The sequence below is a fragment of the Vespula pensylvanica genome, chromosome 6 (genome assembly GCF_014466175.1).
Source record: "Vespula pensylvanica isolate Volc-1 chromosome 6, ASM1446617v1, whole genome shotgun sequence".
Lineage (NCBI taxonomy): Eukaryota > Metazoa > Arthropoda > Insecta > Hymenoptera > Vespidae > Vespula > Vespula pensylvanica.
The window spans coordinates 5,893,514-5,912,421 of NC_057690.1; the positions used below are offsets into that span (position 1 = coordinate 5,893,514).

The 18,908-nt window shown below is 39.1% G+C and overlaps 1 long non-coding RNA gene across 5 annotated transcripts in view; it reads left to right on the forward strand.

The window, feature by feature from the left end:
• Positions 1-18,908, forward strand: part of LOC122630287 — a 187,781-nt gene that overhangs the window by 114,896 nt on the left and 53,977 nt on the right. For all 5 annotated transcript variants that reach the window (XR_006327454.1, XR_006327453.1, XR_006327450.1 and 2 more), the window contains one exon: positions 12,038-12,327. This is a non-coding gene — a long non-coding RNA (uncharacterized LOC122630287). The remainder of the gene's footprint in view (positions 1-12,037; positions 12,328-18,908) is intronic.

Here is an 18,908-nt window from a genome sequence, read left to right on the forward strand (position 1 = left end):
CAGAATATCGAGAGGATGTGCCTCTTTCTTTTCCCTTTTTTTTTACGCTGTATGAATTTCGAGGGGACGCTCCTTCGTTCACCGACGTCTCTCGAAATGGGTTTCGCGGGTTCGTCGAAAGAGGAATGATAAAAAGAAAGAAATCGGAGGAGGGAAAAGCAAAAGAAGAAAAAAGAAATGAAAGAAAAAGAAAAGGCGTGATCTTCGACGGCAGGAGATACGAAGAGAAATAATATTATTCACGATCCGTCGAAGTTAGCAGAATGGTGTGCCAAAGTTCCCCCATTTTGTGATACATCAAGGACGTTTATATCCCTCAGAGCAGCTTCTTATCCTCTCCGCTCTCAAAGACGCGATTTTACTTCACGAAAGCGGCTTCTCGTGTGCTACTCGAAGACGGCATTCTCGAGACAAGCGGAAATACGTTGGATTCGCTTGGATATCGTTGGAAAAATCATCTGCTTTGTAGAACGCTCGTAGATCGTCGAGAAAGTGAGCAGTGTGTGTCTTTCCTCGGGGTAAAAGGGAGGCTTATCCGTTACTGCGCGCATGCTTTCTCCCTCTCTCTCTCCTTTTTCCGAACGAAATTTACCATGTGCACTTTATTGTCTCTTAGCTGGAATAACACGCGTTATTTGGCCCGAGACAAATGCTCAAATCGAAGGAAAACGAAACGCGAGGGTTCCACCACGAGACTCGTATATCTCCTTTGTCGCCTTGGATCGTGGCTTCTTCTTATTTTTCTCTTATTCTAGCTTTTATTCAGACAAATGTCCTTGATTCGAATTATCGTAAATTACTTTGCTACGAGAAGGGTTGATAGTCTAAGACAACGAGTCACGAAAATTTTCATCCGAATTAAGACAATCGTATCGAACAATAATCGATCGTTAGAAAATAATCAGGCACTGTGCGATTAACTCTAACATTTTTTTAATTTAACTTTATAATCGTAATAACAGTTGTTTCTTTCTTTTTTCGCTTCTTTCCTTATCTCCTTCTATTTCTATTTAAGTATTAACCTACGTGATTCCATTACACCGTATCACGTTTTTTAAGATGGCTTACGAGATGTCATTACGATAAGTTCCCGTTGTTTAGAAGGAATCTCATGGATATGCAGACGTCGGACGATCATAAAAATAATAACGAAGTCTAGATGACGTTACGGCGCAACGTTTGGGATAATTGAAAAGCCGGAACGAAAAACACAAAAGATCGGCAGATAGCCGACGTCGAAGATAACTCTGGCCGGTGGTTTATCGCGTCGAACACCCTTCTTTCGTCGGTCGATCGTGAACGTTTCAGTGACACGTGACACGCTAAATCCCCGAGGATATATTCTCGTCGTATTCCACGAGACCGCAGGGTCTTATCTTTAGAGGCGCTCGTAGCTTGGGGCGGGGGTGCCGAACGACATTTTCTCTCTTTCTCTCTGCCTCTCGATGGTTGCTCCTTTCCTTTTCGTCCTCATGGCTTCGCAATAAACGGCCCGATACGACGTGGGTGTGGCGTGTGTCGCGAACGCGTGTTACCATTGCGAGTTCGCGTGTCGAGAGTGTCGTATGGTCACGCGAGCCAGCTTTCGCGAGGGTTACATTATTGAACATTACGTTTATAGATTTGTCGCGAAGACATGTCCCTCTCACCGACCGATTCTTTTACTTTTCTCGGACTTGATATTCGTTTTATATATTAAAAGTTTTAAATGATTTTATAGAGGAACGAGCAATCGATTTGATTTATTTTTCTATTATTCGTAGCTTTCAACAAGATTTCTTTCATTATTACTATCTCGGTATTACTATATAGATACTTTAGATATTCTATGAAATTTGTGAACAATGCGCCTCTCTCGACGATTGGGTCGTAAATTAATTACTTATTTAATTGCACTTAAAATCTAATTATCGTTTCGATCCAGCGTTAATCCGGCGCAATGCACCGAATGAATTTAAGGACATGTTTATTTCGACGGATTACAAAGGCTTAAACGATCCACCGCGGTATTTCACCGTTTGTAATTTAAAGAGTAATGAAACACGAAACTAATTACGTCCACTGCGTCCAGTCGATACAGCGTCAATGTCGAACACACCACTATGATTCGTAATATAATACCGTTGTGATCTATTTTAAGGTCGTAATTGCTTCTCTCTTCGACGAGTTGTCGAAATAAGTGTCAATGTTCGATAATACCTACAGAGATATTATCGAATGAGCCAAGCTGATAATTAACCCTTTGCGGTGCTACGTCGAGTCTGACTCAATATTTTGTTACAACTGCGTTATAATGAGCTCTTTTATGTCTTTCTATTGAACAAAATTATAAACAAAATATCGAACGAATAAATTAGTCACTTATGATTTCAATTTTAACTTATGATTTTCAAAGTGGACAATTATAAATTTGAGAACAATTCGGGACATTTTATCTTATCAATTATTATTCTCTTCGTTATATCCGTGATGAAATGTTATTAAGATATTAATGTAGATTTCCTAGGAATCAAACGATGAAAATCATGGAAGAAGTCGTAATCGTGGAGAATTGTTGAAAGGGCACGTATAGTTGATGCTCAAACCAAGAGAGTAAATATTTCTCAATCGTTTCTAGCGCGAATCCAATAAGCGTAAAAGCGTCCAACCGACGAAACGGCCACGCTAGCCTAGCTATCGATTAATTTCTGTGCATCTTGGGTGGCGTAAAATCAAACACGTGGCTCGATTAAAGTGCACGAAAGTGTCTCGAAAAGGGTTGAGTGAGGTAGACGAATGGCGAGAGTGAGACCTACCTCGAACGAGTTTCTCTCATCACCGAGGATTAAACTGTTATTGCAAACACTCTCACGACGACGAGGACGAGGATGAGAACGATGATGACGACGACGACGACGACGACGACGACGACGACTACGACGACGACGACAGAAACGAGAAGGAAAACGAGGACGAAAACCAACGTCGGCGTTGGAGTCCGAGGCTGCAACGCGACGATAGCGGCGAACATATTGAGCGTTGCGAAATTAAAATACAGGACGAAAGTTTGCACATTGGATAACGCGCGGCCGCGTGACTGTCCGCAACCGTCAATATTGAAATCCGGAAATTGTGAGTGCCGTCCGGCGACGTCACCCTCCACGCCATTTTCATCTTCCCTTCCAACTTTCTCGACTGGGCCCTTTCTCTCTCTTTTTCACTCTCTCTCTCTCTCTTTCTCTCTGTCTCTATCTTTCTCCCTCGAAAACCCTCTCTTTCGGCTTCGAAACGAATTTTGAATTTCACCGGTCGCTTCTCTATTTCGCTTTCGAGATTCTACCTTTTGTACTAGCTGCGTTATTGCCTATCGATTCGTTCGAAAGGGTGTTCGATAGGTATAAAACTCTTTACGATATTTCTAAAACATTGTCAAGGAATAAAGATAGATGTAAGAAATGAAATCAAAAAGTTATTTTTCGTTTCTATAGTTAAACAATCTTAATTGTTATCAAGAAAAAAAGATCGATAGTACAATGGGAAAAGAATTATTTTTATTAACGGACGATTGACGAAAAAGCTTTAATGCATATTTATATATACCTACTTTATGCCTAAATAAAACGAATCGAAAATATTTGCTGAAACGGATAAGTGTGTATATATATATATATACACTTAATTATAGATAATAGTCAATTTGTGAAGAATGTTTATTAGTTAGAAAATTACACCGTTGAAGCGTGCAATAGGCATGGTAACATCGAAATCTACTCGCACAATTAGTCTTTCCCGAGAATAATGTTCCCTTCAACGGTCAATTACGAATCATCTTTTCTTCCGCGTAAGGTAAAATAAACGCACGAAGTTGCTCGCCACGGAACTCAAAATCTTCCTCCGATTTTCCATGCTCGTACTCTCTTAAAGATTTCTTCTCGTCTCCTTCATCTTGGAAGGTTCCGCTTCGTTTGCACGAGTGGAAAAACGCGGTCGATCGTCCATGGACGGAACGCCAGCTGAAGGAAACGGAATCTCTTTCGTGGAAAAGCGGTAATGGCCGGGTAAGAAGAAGAAGAAGAAGAAGAAGAAGAAGAAGAAGAAGAAGGAAAGGAAGAAGGAGAAGAAGGAGGATGAGGAGGAGGAGGAGGAGGAGGTGGAGGAGAAGAAGAAGAAGTAGAAGAAGTAAAAGAAAAGGGGTGAAAGTACGATAGCTCGTAACCGAGCTCCTTGGTTTCTACCTCTTCGCTCTTGAAAGAAGCAGAGCGAAGACAGTTCTCGTAGAACGATAAAACCTGCCGCTACTCTCAAATCCATCCAGCCAGCCAGCCAGCCAGCCAGCCAGCCAGCCAGCCAGCCAGCCAGCCAGCCAGCCAGTCAGCCAGGCAGCCAGCCAGCCAACCATCTATCCATCCATCTACCCATCCATCCAGCCGGCTAACCCATCGACTAATGGAAGGTGTCGAAAGGGCAGGCGGGGATGAAAGTTTACACAGCGAGCTAGCTAGCTAGCTAGCTGGAGAAAAGGAGAGCAAGTCCAATCTCGATGACTCCTTCCACTTTCTACTAGCATCTACCATTCGTATTCCTAGAGCCATGTTGAATTTCGTTTCGTCTTTCACACACTCTTTCTCTTTCTCTTCCTCTTTCTTTACATTGGAAGGTTATTCAGTTTTCTAGCGTTGAAAGAGCACGATCATGTAACTACTTGACAAGTAGTTCGTCGCTTTTCGTACGATTGAGTGAAAGCTTCGCGAATAGAATCTCCGCACATATTTTATTTCGTAAAAACATAATAATTTGCATCGATAGACGATAGGTATAAATTTGCTTTCGGCGGGGAAGTAACGACTCATTGTTTAAGTGTGCGAACGCAGGGAGGATGGATCTCCCTTTGCGAAATCACTCTCGGATTTAGCAAGAATTTGAACGCGCCTAACCGATCCCTCTCTGTGTTTACGTATGCAAACGAGTCTGGGCCAATGCCGTTAATTAGGATTCTCCCTGTTCTGTCTATCTTTCATTCCCTCCATTCTTCTCTCTCTCTCTCTCTCTCTCTCTCTCCTCTTTCTCACATGTTCCTCATCAATCCCGCAAATTCTGTTAGCAATACGTTCGTTGTCTTTCCTTCGTCCAGCTTCCCGATTGAAACCAGTACCAGTATCGCTCTCTACGCACGCTTCTATCTCAATTTAACGTGCACGCTGGTGCCTATCATGAGCCGTACGCCTACGATAAGCTCATAATGCGCTGTGCGAGCCGGTCTCGCACGAGCGAGCGACCGTAATCGTACGCGATAGCGTATAATCATACGTGCCGAGCCTAAACCTTCATCTCTTCCTCCTTTCCTCCCGCCCCTCTTCAGATTCTCTCTTCCTCTCTCTCTCTCTCTCTCTCTCTCTCTCTCTCTCTCTCTCTCTCTCTCTCTCTCTCTCTCTCACTTACATAGTCTCTTTCTCCCTTTCACGCACGACCAGCTTTTCTGCGTTACTGCGAATACCCTCTGGCTTCGCTTCGTGGTATTTCTTTGGCCGTTCTTTCACCCTACGCTTCGCGATTTCTCTCTTCCTCTTTCTTTCTCTCTCTTTCCTTCTCCTCACCTCCATCTTTTTTCTCCTCTCTCTCTCTCAGCACGATCTCGCCTTCTGCGAGTTGCTACAAAACAAAGACATTATACCCAAGCTCGTGATTACCATCATTAGGCGGTGGACATCCTGTCGTTTCCCTTTCTTCGCCGCCATTTCTTTTTGTTACATTTCTGGTGAACTTTATTGCCTTTAGAAATCGATTTCTCTGGAATAGTTTTATTGGGAAATATAATTTATTATATGCCTTTACAATCAAATAATAACTCCTTCATAATATTCCTATAATCGATCAATAATAATAGCATTGATGAAATTCAATAAAACTGATTGTTATAAATGATTAGTTAAATAACATATTCGAGATCATAGGAAAGCTTTCAGGGTTGTTCGTACTCTCGTATACGTAATGCACAATGAGGTTATTTACCTCTCTCTCTCTCTCTCTCTCTCTCTCTCTCTTTCTCTCTTGATGTCACTCGCTCGTGCGCACGGCCGTACTCGGAGAGAATTATCGTTTTGTTGCCCCGTGGAGTTAGCAACGAAATTAATGGGCGTGTTACGTTGCCGAGGAAAAGTCCCCTCCATTGTGTGAAAGCCGCGATGGTAGATGAGTTTCAGTGGCACTGAAAATCATCGCGGCAGCCGTGGCCGGTAATTAAAAGGTAATGAGCTCACGGTTATGCAGATCGCGGCGAAGTTGACGGGGCTCTACGCGCTTCGTTCTGAGCCGGCAGCGATATCGCTACGTAATTTACCACGCTACCGTTCACAGTTGATCATCCTCGATCTAGGAATATTAATTTCGATTCTGCGCGTCCATCCGCGTCGATGTTTCTTTCCGCGCCGTTTACCCTTCCCTTTTCTACTGTGCATGAATAATCGAACCGGACGCGTTACCCACGTGACTACTTTTTATTCCGTTCTCTCTCTCTCTCTCTCTCTCTTTTCTTTTTAATTACTTACTATCGAAAAATTTTATTCATTCATTTTCTATCCCTTCATCCGCAGCTTTCATCGATATTCTTACTAAAAGTACTTAAATTTGATTCTTCCATTGTTGGTTTTTCCTTTATTAAAGAAGTTTGCGTACGTCGAGAAATTGTTGGTTTTATTTCTCGTGGTGTACGTCGATGTTTCGTAAAATAAACGAATATTTTAATAGAACGCTGGGGAAAGCCATCAGACCTTCTCGTATATTTATAGATCTTCGCGAATACTTTCGTTGAAACGTATGCGTACCATAGAACATAGAGAGTTGTCGGAGAGAGGAAAACGATGCGCTGTAAAAATCTAATGCATTATAAGAGACAGAGGTATATAGATAGATATGTATATCGAACATGTATCTATAACAGGCTCAAATCCGAAGGACAGCATGCGTGCACGCTGAGGAAACACGAAGCTATAATGTATGTGTGTACTTGCATATTTACGCTTCTGTAGTGCATATTTACGTTTCCTGGCTTACTAGGCAAGGCCAATGATCTCGCTTCGTGTCGGTTCACGTGTTCCTGCGCGAATATATTTTCTGAATTTCACATTTCACGGAATACATCTTCGAGGGTATATCGAGGTTTCTTTGGACGAAGGGTACGAATGAGAAGGGTCCACTGCGAAGTTGGAGTAGCTCGATCAACCGTCGGCCCAGACGATGGTCAGCTTTGATATGCTAAATCCAAGTGATTTGACCGTAGATGTGAGAAATGGGCACGCGTAGTCACAATTGCAATTCGACAATCTTGCCATACACATCTCGATCTTGGAATATCATCTTGGAAAATCTCAAGAGACTTACGACGATTGCAAAATGTAATATTCTACTGATTTTCTAATTAACTTTTGCATACTTTGTGAAACATTCATACCCGACGTTTTTTCATTTCATCTTCACTTTATTACAAATAATGTGTGTATATATATATATATATATATATATATATATATATATACATTCCTTTTGTTAATATCTATATAAAAATGAAAAAAAATACGAATAGGTATTATATCTTATATGGATATGTTAATTTTCGATTCATAAAAACGTTGTAGATAACGTTTCAGACTTGTTAACGATCTAGGTAGTGGATGTTTCCGTAAAGTTTATACTTCGGTGATCATGTCAGGAGCTTGACCGATCGGCTTCTGCACCTGCACGATATATCGCGTTCGTTTGATGCCGAGAAGGACTCGGATGAACGACAACACAATTAACGGGCGAGAAATGCGTCTTGGCCGATCCAGTTTGGCTGTATATAAATAAGCATAAGTATACGTATACATACGCACGAACCAGTAGCAAACTTCAGTCTCGAGATTCGCGTTAAGAGCAGGTCTTCGATCGTTCGAGCATGAAGAATTCACTGGACCATAGTCAGCGCTATCGTGTTGTATTAACTTCCATTGAAACTCGGCGCCGGATAAGAGTCGACGTGTGAAAAGTTTCAAGCGATACGTTTACACGTAGCCAACATACAAGGGCACTCATAGAGGCGTAAAAACTGTGCCCAGCTTCCCGAAACTGGACTACTCGTACCTCGCAACACGTCAGATCGTGAGATGGGATAAACTCGAAAATGATCTTTTTGCTTTTCATGGAATTCCGAGGGGTGTCCGAGCGGCTTCTTAGAAAAGGAGATCGTTTCTTTCGGTACGTTTCATTCTTTTCGATAACATCAAACGAAAGGAAGATTCGAACTGACAATCGGATAATTATTTAATTTAGCTATTTTTATGATTGTACAATATGATCTTTTGCAAAACGAAGTATATAACATCTTTGAAAATTAATTTTAAAACATCAGACTTCGTGATGTAAAGCGAAGGCTATTTGTAGACTCAATCGTGTGAGTGTTACTTATATAATATTTAACTTAGTAGGGTCTGATAAGAATAAAAGGCTCATGTTAAAATTTCTTTTTAAGAATCGATTTTGAAGGAGTACGATCTTATTCAAAGATTTACAATTGAGATTGATTCTATATAGTGAATAAGTTAGACAAACGGAGGGTAAAAATGAAACGTCAACGCGTTAATATCGACTTGGTACTTTTTGAGCGGATTCTTTTTTTCGTAAGAAGACGACCTTGCACGCGACGAAGAACAAAATGACTAACGGCCGTCTATATATTATACTGGTAAAAGAGAAAGAGAGTATCATTCGAAGGAAAGTAATAAATCGTACGGCTCGCTGTAAGATAAGATCTTTTTGATATTCACGGTTTTACGCTTTGGGGAAATACACCAAGTCTTCCGGAATATTATTTATAGTAAAGTAATATGAAAGAGACTCGATAAGAGAAAGAAGAACAAAGAATGAAGCAATGAAGATGGAATGAGGAGGAAGAAAAAGTAAGAAAAAAGAGAAAAAGGAAAATACCGTTTCGGTACAATTTCTTAATAAAGAAAGATCCGGCCAACTTGGATTGCAAACATAAACCGGGTAAATATTTTTGAAAATAGATCAAGAAAGAAGACGAAAGTACCGTAATTTGGGCCAATACGTTTTGCTTGTACTTTCAAGGAAGGGAATCATTATTTCGAAGGTAAGGTAAGGTAAAAAGGAAGAGAGAAGTACTAAAGAAAAAGAGAAAAAGAGAGAGAGAAAGAAAAAAAGCAAGCATCGACGAAGAAACACGATACGACATATTCATCATAAACCATAACGCAGAACACCTCGAGCATTCACGACACGTCAAAAAGCTTCAAAGGAAACGCCATAAGAGCTGCGGAAGCCCTTTTAAGGGCTATTATTATAATCGTTTGTACTCGCATGGCCCATTGCACATTACCGCTCCTCTTATCCTCTTCTTCTCTTTCTATTATATTTCGAAAGAACTTTGAGAAAGATGAGGGCTAGGAATAATTATTACGTCCTGAATTCTGCGTTCTCTGTTAGGATAGACTTTGTATACAACTAAGCCTCGAAACGAGATATGGGGTCAGTGTCCATTGGGAGGAAAGAAATCGGAGATCTTCGGCAAGGAAATATGCTATCCTGGAGTCTATCAAAACTCTCGACAGGACGAGCAGTTTTAATGGAGGAAATTACACTTCCCGTCGTCAAAAGAAGTATCAAAGGAAAGGATATATATATATATATATATATATATATATATGTATAATATTAATAGAGATCGATTTCCTGGATAAGTTTTCTCAGTTTGTAAAACTAGAATCTATAATTTACCAAGACTTCATATATACCAGACATAGGTACCAGAGAGATGGTTAGGACAAACGATAATCCTGTTCAAGACGCTTGGTACGTACACGTTGTTGCCCCTTTGCATGCGATCCTTTAAATGGGACGATGTTTGCACTTGCATGATACGCGCCGGATCGTACAGAGGTTTCGAACTAATCACATAAGGTTCTTATTGCCAAGTTCGGCTGCCGTATGCCGACAGCGTAGACGGTTGGGCGATGAGGGAATAGTAATTTCCCAGATTTAATTAACCAATTTGTGCACGTCTTCTGCGCAACGTCGCACTAACCAAGCTGTCTGAACGAGCGAAACCATAGCCTAGATTTTCTAATTACTTCGACCGTCATGGAGGAAACATGGGAATTAGAGACGATCGGAAGATACGCGTAAAACGAATAGCTACCTATTTTATACATTTTTAAAGACATCTTGTATCATTTTCGATGATGATCCATTGATCATCAATACGCACTCGCCGATGTAACCAAATTTTTTTAATGCTTTGTCGTCTATGAGATAAATCATTACGCGTAAGAGTAATAGTGCCAATCGAAACTAGCTTTGGAACGATTGTGACCAGCCGTCAAGAAATCGTGATCATTCTTCGTCGTCTAAATAATATCTAATTTTTTTTTGTAATTACAACATTCGAATTAAGCGAGAATAGATCACAGGATCTCATTAAATAGTCGTCTTCTTGCTCGTTCATCGTTCTCATAGAGCTGACCAGAAGAGTCGCTGGAATCTCGTCCCTCTTCGGACTTTCCCCTTCGCCATGGGAGTTTTAATCCGAAAGATTCCGTCGGCGTATTTTACGGTATATATCCCTTGTATATCACGTACGACGACACATAGGTAAAGAGAGGGAGATACACGGAGAGAGAAGCAAGGGGAGGAGAGTGATAGTGAGAGAGAAAAAGATAGATGAAACGAAGAGAAGAGAGATATTCCAATAGCAAAGAGAGACGAAAAAGAGAGTGAATGAGTGAGAGAGATAGAGATACGCCTATCGAATTCCTATTATTAAGGTTTCCATCGAAACGCCACCATCCTTCGCTTGTTTGCTGCTTTTCGAGGTACCCTTCGCACACAGTTCTCGAAGCTTTGAGCTTTACTCTCCGGCTTATGAAGTTCCACCCATTGAAACGTCGTCGCATACCGAACGAATTGTCGCGCATGCGATTTATTAAAGCGGAACTCTACCACTATATTAGTTCAAAAAGAGAGAGAGAGAGTGAAAGAGAGAGGTAGCGAGAACCGACAGACTGAAAATGAACGAGTACGCGCAAATCATAGTTTCAGGAAATTCTAAATGTATCCCATTACGAATCTCTTCGCAAGTTGAACCGCTTCTCTAATTTGTAAGAGAAACGTAAAATTACGTTTGTTGTAACAGTTGAGAACGCCGTGCGTATCGGATCCAAAAGAATTCTAGCTACGGTAGAGGCGAGAAAGTCGTTTGCTAGCGTTTAACAATTTCCCCTTCCGGCATTTGGGTTGCGAAGCTTAGTTTGGGACATCAAATGGAAACGTCGCTTCAGAGATTTTCCTTTCTGCATTCTGTAGCAGACAGGAAAGAAGAGACGAAGAAGTAAAAAGAGTATTTGAACTAGTGTATTTGCGTACTTTGATTCAGTTTACGTCGATTACAAGAGAGTATATAATCTTGACAGTAATATTGAAATTCCACTAACCCATCTATAATTGCATTTATACATTTTGTCAGAATTTAGTAGATAAATGTACTAGACCATCGATACATACGATACTCGATATTGTGAATACACTATTCAAATCACGTTGTATACGAAACGGATCATAATTTAGTAAGCATTGCTTTCTACGGTATGTACTTATCTACGATATCTACTTATAGCAGAGAGGAAATTTCAGTTTAAAAATTCGTCTTGTTAACGCGCATATAATTTACTTTCTCGAAAGTAAGATTACTTTCTTGAAATACAAAGTTATAGAAGTATTCAATGAGATAGACACGTGTTTTATAAATAACACCAACGTCGACGTATTTTTTATTTTATTGATATTCATAAATATAAATATCATTGAAAATATTTTTTAACAATAATTTAACAAATATGAAGCGTTCGATTATGCTGAGAGTTAAATCAAAGAGTTGAAAAAGTGTTATTAAAGAGGAAAAATTTCTTTCTCACTTTCAAGATACATTACCGACAAATTATCGATTCGCTTTCAACGAAAGAGATAGCTCAGGCGAATTCTCGTAACATCTAATTATTTCTCATCGTTACAGCGAGGGGAAGGAAAGTTGACTCGTACGAATTACTCGACAAGCACGGAAGGCGATAATTTCGAGGGGCGAAACTCCTTTTATGGTGCATCACCGAGGTCTCCATTTGCGTCTACCTCTTCGAAAGATCTCGACGATAATACACGGATCTCCGACTTCCATTATGGCGGATAGAAGAACGGAAACGGCGGGATAACGACCGCGACGGTGATACGCGACGGAGGTAGTACGCGTCTGGGAGCAAGCAGAGGGCCGGAGGGCTGATAGGGGCAGCTCGAGAGACAGCTGACAAGGTACGATAAATCAACGCTTTCTCTTTTCTAGCTACGACGCGAGTCTCGTCGTACGATACCGTCGATGTACCTACGCGTCTTCGAAAGAAAAATAAAAGAAAGAACATGCAGGTCACTCAGCGTGAAATCTATCACTTTTTTCTTTTCTTTTTTTTTTCTTTTTAAATAACATCTTCGATTTTATTCGAAATAAAGTTACGTCTTTCTCACATAAATAATCTTTTAAATGACATAATCGGTGAGAATAATTTTCATATTGTTATTAGTTTCAGTGTTGTTAGTAATTCATAATTAATTTTACATGATCAACCAAGAACATCTAAGCAATAATATTATAGCACATAATTATATATAAAACGTGAACATCTGCTTGCGTAAAAGATCGAACGCATTTCGGATTTTTAATCCTTTGATCTGCAGCGATGGCCGAGGTAACATTATTGTTCTCGCGGTATCTTAACGCAAGAGGAAGTCTATAGAAGTAGTAAAGCACGCGTAAGATCGGTCTGCATGCCTTCGGGCTACGACCGATTTCGTGCTACGTTGTATCACGCTGGGATCACCTTCTAAATACGGCGTAGATCCGACATCGATAAGGGAACGCTGTACGCCGTGTAACCCGCCACCTTCTCTTTCCCTCTCTTTCCTTCTCTCTCTTTTTCTCTGTAAGGACATGGGAAGGTGTTTCCTGTAGCGAAGGGTTCGATGCCCGTCTATCATTTATACCGCTGTCGTATCGCAAGAGAAACAGAGATAGAGACTTAAATTATGCCGGATATCGCGTTTTAATTACCGATTACGTCTATTGATTTTTTACTTTCGAACTAATTGCCTTGCTTTGAACGAGGATGGTATCTTGTACATCGTAGATTGTGCCTTGATAAAAAGTTTCATGTATACGTTCGAGGGACCTTGGTTCTGTTAATTCCATGGTGAAACGAAATTCTTAAACGACATATCTATGTTTCAAACTGTTTGATACTTATTCTTTCTTATTTTAATCTTACAGAATTTTCATATGTCAGGATATATACATATAATAAGTCTTTATTATTCGAGTGATATTTGGTAATTCTAATTTATATATGTATAGAGTAAAAGTTCAAATTCGAGTTATACACGACTAAAATGAAAATGGAAACGATTGAAGTGATATTTCAATTAGCGTATTCTGTTTGGAGAAATTTGATCTAACCGAGTGTGACAGTACGTTTAAAAAAAAACTTCTTTTTGTAATAATATGGAGGATACAATTGATATACGTACAGATATCCCAATGTGTATTGTAAAGCAGCCGATATAACGATGTAATTTAAGCGCGTTCGGCTGTGTTGCGATTGAGTCGAACGCTTGACATGGCATGCCAGCGATTATTAAACGCGGTGGTCGGCTCCGAATATAATTTGATTTATATGTAATTACCGGCGCGTCCATTATTTCCACCTGACGCGGATCAAATTCGTATTAGCTTAATCATAATCGAATGGCTGTCGCAATCGAGGAAAGCATGGGTTACCGTTTGAAGATTCTTTCTTTATACAGATCTCTATCTACTATATCTAAATCAAAAAGATCGCTATTTGGATTAAAATGATCTTTTACGTATAGATTTTGTGACAATTCTTTTAAAAATATCCGTCTCGCAAATATCTTCTCGAAGATTTAAGTCTTATTCTAGAAAGAAAACATAGTTCACGGCTTAATGAGTATTTTCGATTAGCGATGTAAAATATCTATGTATATGGTATTATGTAGATAAAATTTTAAGTAAAATGTCGATGGTAGGAAGATGTTCGAGCAAGATGTGATATTTATGTAGTGAATTTATGGAGCATATAAAATATTCTTTGAACAAGACATATTATGTCAGATCTATTCTTCCATGAAATTTTTACATAGTATTATGATGATGTAATCTCGTATTTTTTACCTATAAAACTCACAGATTATTAATAACACGTTCTTATAAATTTGTAAACTTCGATGGATAACTGGCCGGTTAAATAATATCCGTTCGATAAAAATATACTTTTCCTTCTTTATCACGGATTGATGTAACGTGATAAATTTGTTTAAGTGAACATAGAATACGTGATAAATTTCTTTCGTACAATGAATTCAATAAATCTGTGAATCAGAGAGAGAAAAATAATCGACTTTCTAGCGATGTCTCCTCCCGTACAATCGGTAGTCGCTCGTTGGAATTTCACTCAAGAAAGTCATAAGTAGAAACTGGAATTGGAACGATTCTAGTAAACGGTTATGGTTGGCATTGAAATACCGTTACAAACGACAGTGGGCGGTTCGGTTTCTTCGCACAAGACGTTACTATCTCACCTTTCTCGTGACGGTAATCACCGATTTCGCATATGTGTGCGAGTAGTACCATACTACAATAAAGATTTTGCTTTCGCTCTCGTATACATACCACGAGCACGAGCTTTCGAAAGTTCTTGGACTATAAGAGGAATATAAATTTCCCAGCATTTCTTTCGCGATTCGTATCTCCCTCGTGACCTTTTTCTACATGCGATTCTTGGTATCGATCGTATCGTATTTTCTAAATTTACTCGAAATACCGAATTTCGCTCGAGATTGTCTCGTGAAGTGGTAAAAAAATAATGAATTCGTGACGATTACGAAAGCGAGGATAAATTGGAAGTTGGATTTTATGAAACGTCGGTTTTACTTTGAACAGCGATGTAAAATTTTTCCCAAAAATTCTATTTACTTTTCAAACAATTGTTGGGCTCGATTCGAACGAAAATCTCGCTATTTTTTGACTGAAACTTTTCGGCACTCCTACACATATATATAGGTATACCTACATAGAAGGTATATACATATATGATGGACGATTCCCATTTTGCGCGATTAATTCGTTTAGTCGCGAAGCGGCGCAATGAGCGTGAATTGAGTTAATATCGAGTGTATCGACGGGTATAGAGGATGGGCAGTTATTACTCTTTCTCTTGGCGTTCGCTCATCACCCTCACTCTTTCTATATATATATCTCTCTCTCTCTCTCTCTTTTTCTCTTTCGCTTTTCCACTCTAACTGCCTTTTTCGCTTTTTTCTCCTTTTTTATCTCTTTCTATCTCTCTCTCACTCGCTAGTTATTCGTTATCGAAGGTAAAAAAGTACCTCTGTTACCATGGTAGTCAAATCGATTACCGATTGGTAGGTAATGTGCGTGTAATGCATCGACGTCTAGTACACGTTTGCTCGATCATTTTGCAACGCAGATGCACTTGTTGAGTAGGAGGGTCGATCGGAAAGTAAGTGAAAATGCGTGATCGATACGACGTTAGAGAAAGTTTTCTCGAATATATTGGGTAGTTCGAAAAGTTTCTAGCAGATTTTAACAAAACTTACTTAACAATTTTTGTACGTATGTAATTTTATTTGATAATAGCAAGACTAATGTTTTCTTTTTAATTGATAAATAACAGATGGATATATTTATAAATAATATAATGTTGCATATATATATATATATATATATATATGTATAAAATATTAAGATAAATATTTTTATTTATGTTGCTTCGTAATTCATGTTGATTTTGGCCATTTTGAAAATTGAAATTTTACGCTGCTTACGAATCATCGAAGTGTGATCGCGTAGGAGACTCGGCTTTCGATAACGAGAACGAGTTAACGAGTCCTGGAAACACCATTATTATTATCTCTTCCGTCTCGACTGTCGAATCGACTCTACCCTTTCTCCGCTTGTACGACGATGGAAGTTTATCTCGTTTTATCCGTTTACAAAGGCTGTTCAATACCAGACGCGATACGAAAGCCCTTTTAATTGTTATTTAATTTGAAATGTTTTCAAATTTAAATTATGGAAAATCAATCCAACGAGAATAGTTTATCATTGTAATTGATATTTGTGCCGGTGGTCTAACAACAAGTGAAAAATAAAGTAACATCAAGTCGATCATTTATTTTATTCTGTTTCGTTTTAATTAATGAAGCAATTTAATTTTCTGACAAACAAATCATATATATCATTTAAGCCACTATCACTAGTACATATAATCACTAATACATTTAATGGTGAGCATAGTGCTCAATGAACAAGTAATTGGAATGATGGAAACTAAAGGATGGAGAATCTATTTTGTGATATCGAAACGACGTTAAATTAATTGTTATTTCCTTTATTCTATAGAAAGTTTGAATAACGCAAAACACTAAATACAAGAATTATACTGAAGATAGACAACTTTGAGCGAGTCCGAACGAGAGAAGGTTATAGGAAATCCATGGTGAAGTAATCGTTTTAAAGACGTCTCTTATAGAAGATATGTTCTCGAGGATTCCGTTTGTACGATACTCGTCGACATTTTTCTGATCGTTCTTAACTCGAAAGAGATGGCAGGCGATATCTATCTGCGGAACACGAGCATACCGGTTGTTTGCTATATCCCGATGCGAAAATCGACGACTTTCTCTCGGTCGAGCAGCACGAACATTCGCTCGATGCTGGTGGTGTGCATACGAGCGGCCTAACCCGAGGTGTGAGATTTGCATCGGTGATTACGGATGATCGGTCTCTTCCGGGAAAAGCATACCGCGCGACTTGTGTGTTCCCGAACGCAATCGCACGACAAAGCAGAAGACCAACATCGATGCGAGATCGCTAATCCATAGGTTTTTGAAATCTTTGGATCAAATTATTGTTACTACATTTTTTTTCTTATCCAAAGTGATTCCATCTGTTCTGTCGATCTTTGAAAATCTGTCAAAATCTCAACCGCGATGGATTAATATATTAAATGCTGAAACAGTCGATTTATTCGTCTAATATTTTTCATAACCTTTTGGAAATAAAAATATACAGGAAAATGCATTGTCATAATTTCGTTGAACTTTATTTTTATTATTATCTTCCAAATGTCACAAAAAGATCTTAAGGACTTTTGAAATAAATTTAGAAAGAATCGTCGAGTGCCGGTCATTGTTTACTCCGTGTTAATTTTTGGTAACGAGTTTCTCTTGTCTCCTTCTCATCGTTTCTACTCGAAAAAAGTAACATTACTACCACAACCACTAACAGCTATACCAAGCACAGCAGTGGCGATTTCGAATCGGAGGAAGAAAAAAGTTGCCGACTTCGTGCCGAGTGCCGAGCCGCATGGATGCGAGTTCGTTCGTTTGTTCGGTGAAAGCTTTTTCCACGAAGCTATTTCGTGATTCATCCAGTTTAATGATTTTCCGTGGCCGAATGAAATTCCAACGCGCTGTGGCCGCGAACGAATGCGTCGTAAATTAACAGTATCGCGCTTGGGAGAAGTTACAGAACTGGCAGACCGTCGGAACGGTCGTGTGTCGAAGTTTATTCCGTTACGTGGCTGACGCACTCTTTCGCAAACGCGTTTTCAAACCCGCTGCAAATAATCTCGACGACGACCACGATTGTTCTCTCGCACGAAGATTAATATGGTTGATACTGCGTGGGAAGAGGAAGTAAGACTGACGCGTCAAGGACTATGTTTGCTATTATCAAACACGTGCGAAGGAGATATATGATAGGAGGGTTGCTTCGATAAGTTTAAAGAATTTTATCGTAAGATCTTTCTTCGTAGTGATTATATATATATATATGTATGTATGTATATACGTAGGATTTGATTTTAATATTTATTGCATGAAGATCTTTATGGATAATGAAACATTTATAAATTATCCATGTCGATAATAAAAAGTAAATGAATAAATATATCGATTAAATTTCTCATACATTTAAATCGTTATTATCGATAACTTCAACTACGTTTGTGTTTGCTCAATAATCCTTAAATCTGATAAGTAGAATCGTTCGAGTCTTGGCTACTTCTATTCGCGTATTTGATGACATAATTCTCGATTGTCTCTTAAAAGATTAAAATAATAGCGGGATAATCTAAATTCATATTTTCATTAGTTCGTATCTGTTTCTAATCAATCCTGAAGAACGTTTTAGTTCCTCATAAAAGTCAAACGCGCGTGACGTTAAAAGTGGCCGATACGTTAAATGCATAACGAGCTAGTCGGTTAGTACGAGGACGTAACTAGAGAGCCGCCGATAGGACAGAGAGGGTCACAGAATGTTTCTTTCGCATTATTTATAACCTTCCTCGACCTCGAAAATACAGCTCGGACGGTGGCTCGCGGTTAAAGGCCATAAACATTCAGCGTCCGCAATTTTTAACACGCTATTCCGGACGGTATATACTTCGTTACGTTGAAGGCACCTTCAATAGTAGTGCTTTGTTCAATATGGTTAAAACGTCTACGCCATTTGGAAACGAAGTGAAAGAGGTTGTACGACGAAGTGGAGACACTTAAAACGCACGATCCGATCAAGCCAGATCTTACCAATTTTTTCAAGAATTCATTTTTACGATCAAAATACAGTAAACTTTCTTTCTTCGTTCCTTTTCTTTTTACTTTACAATTACTTGAGACATGAAATTTTTCGTGTCTCTTTTTTGAGAAACACTAAGTTTTTATGTTTCTAGACCGTCACGAGCTCTCCTCTATTTTTCCAATCTTTTCTAATACGTTATTTCTAGTAAGGCTCGATTTTA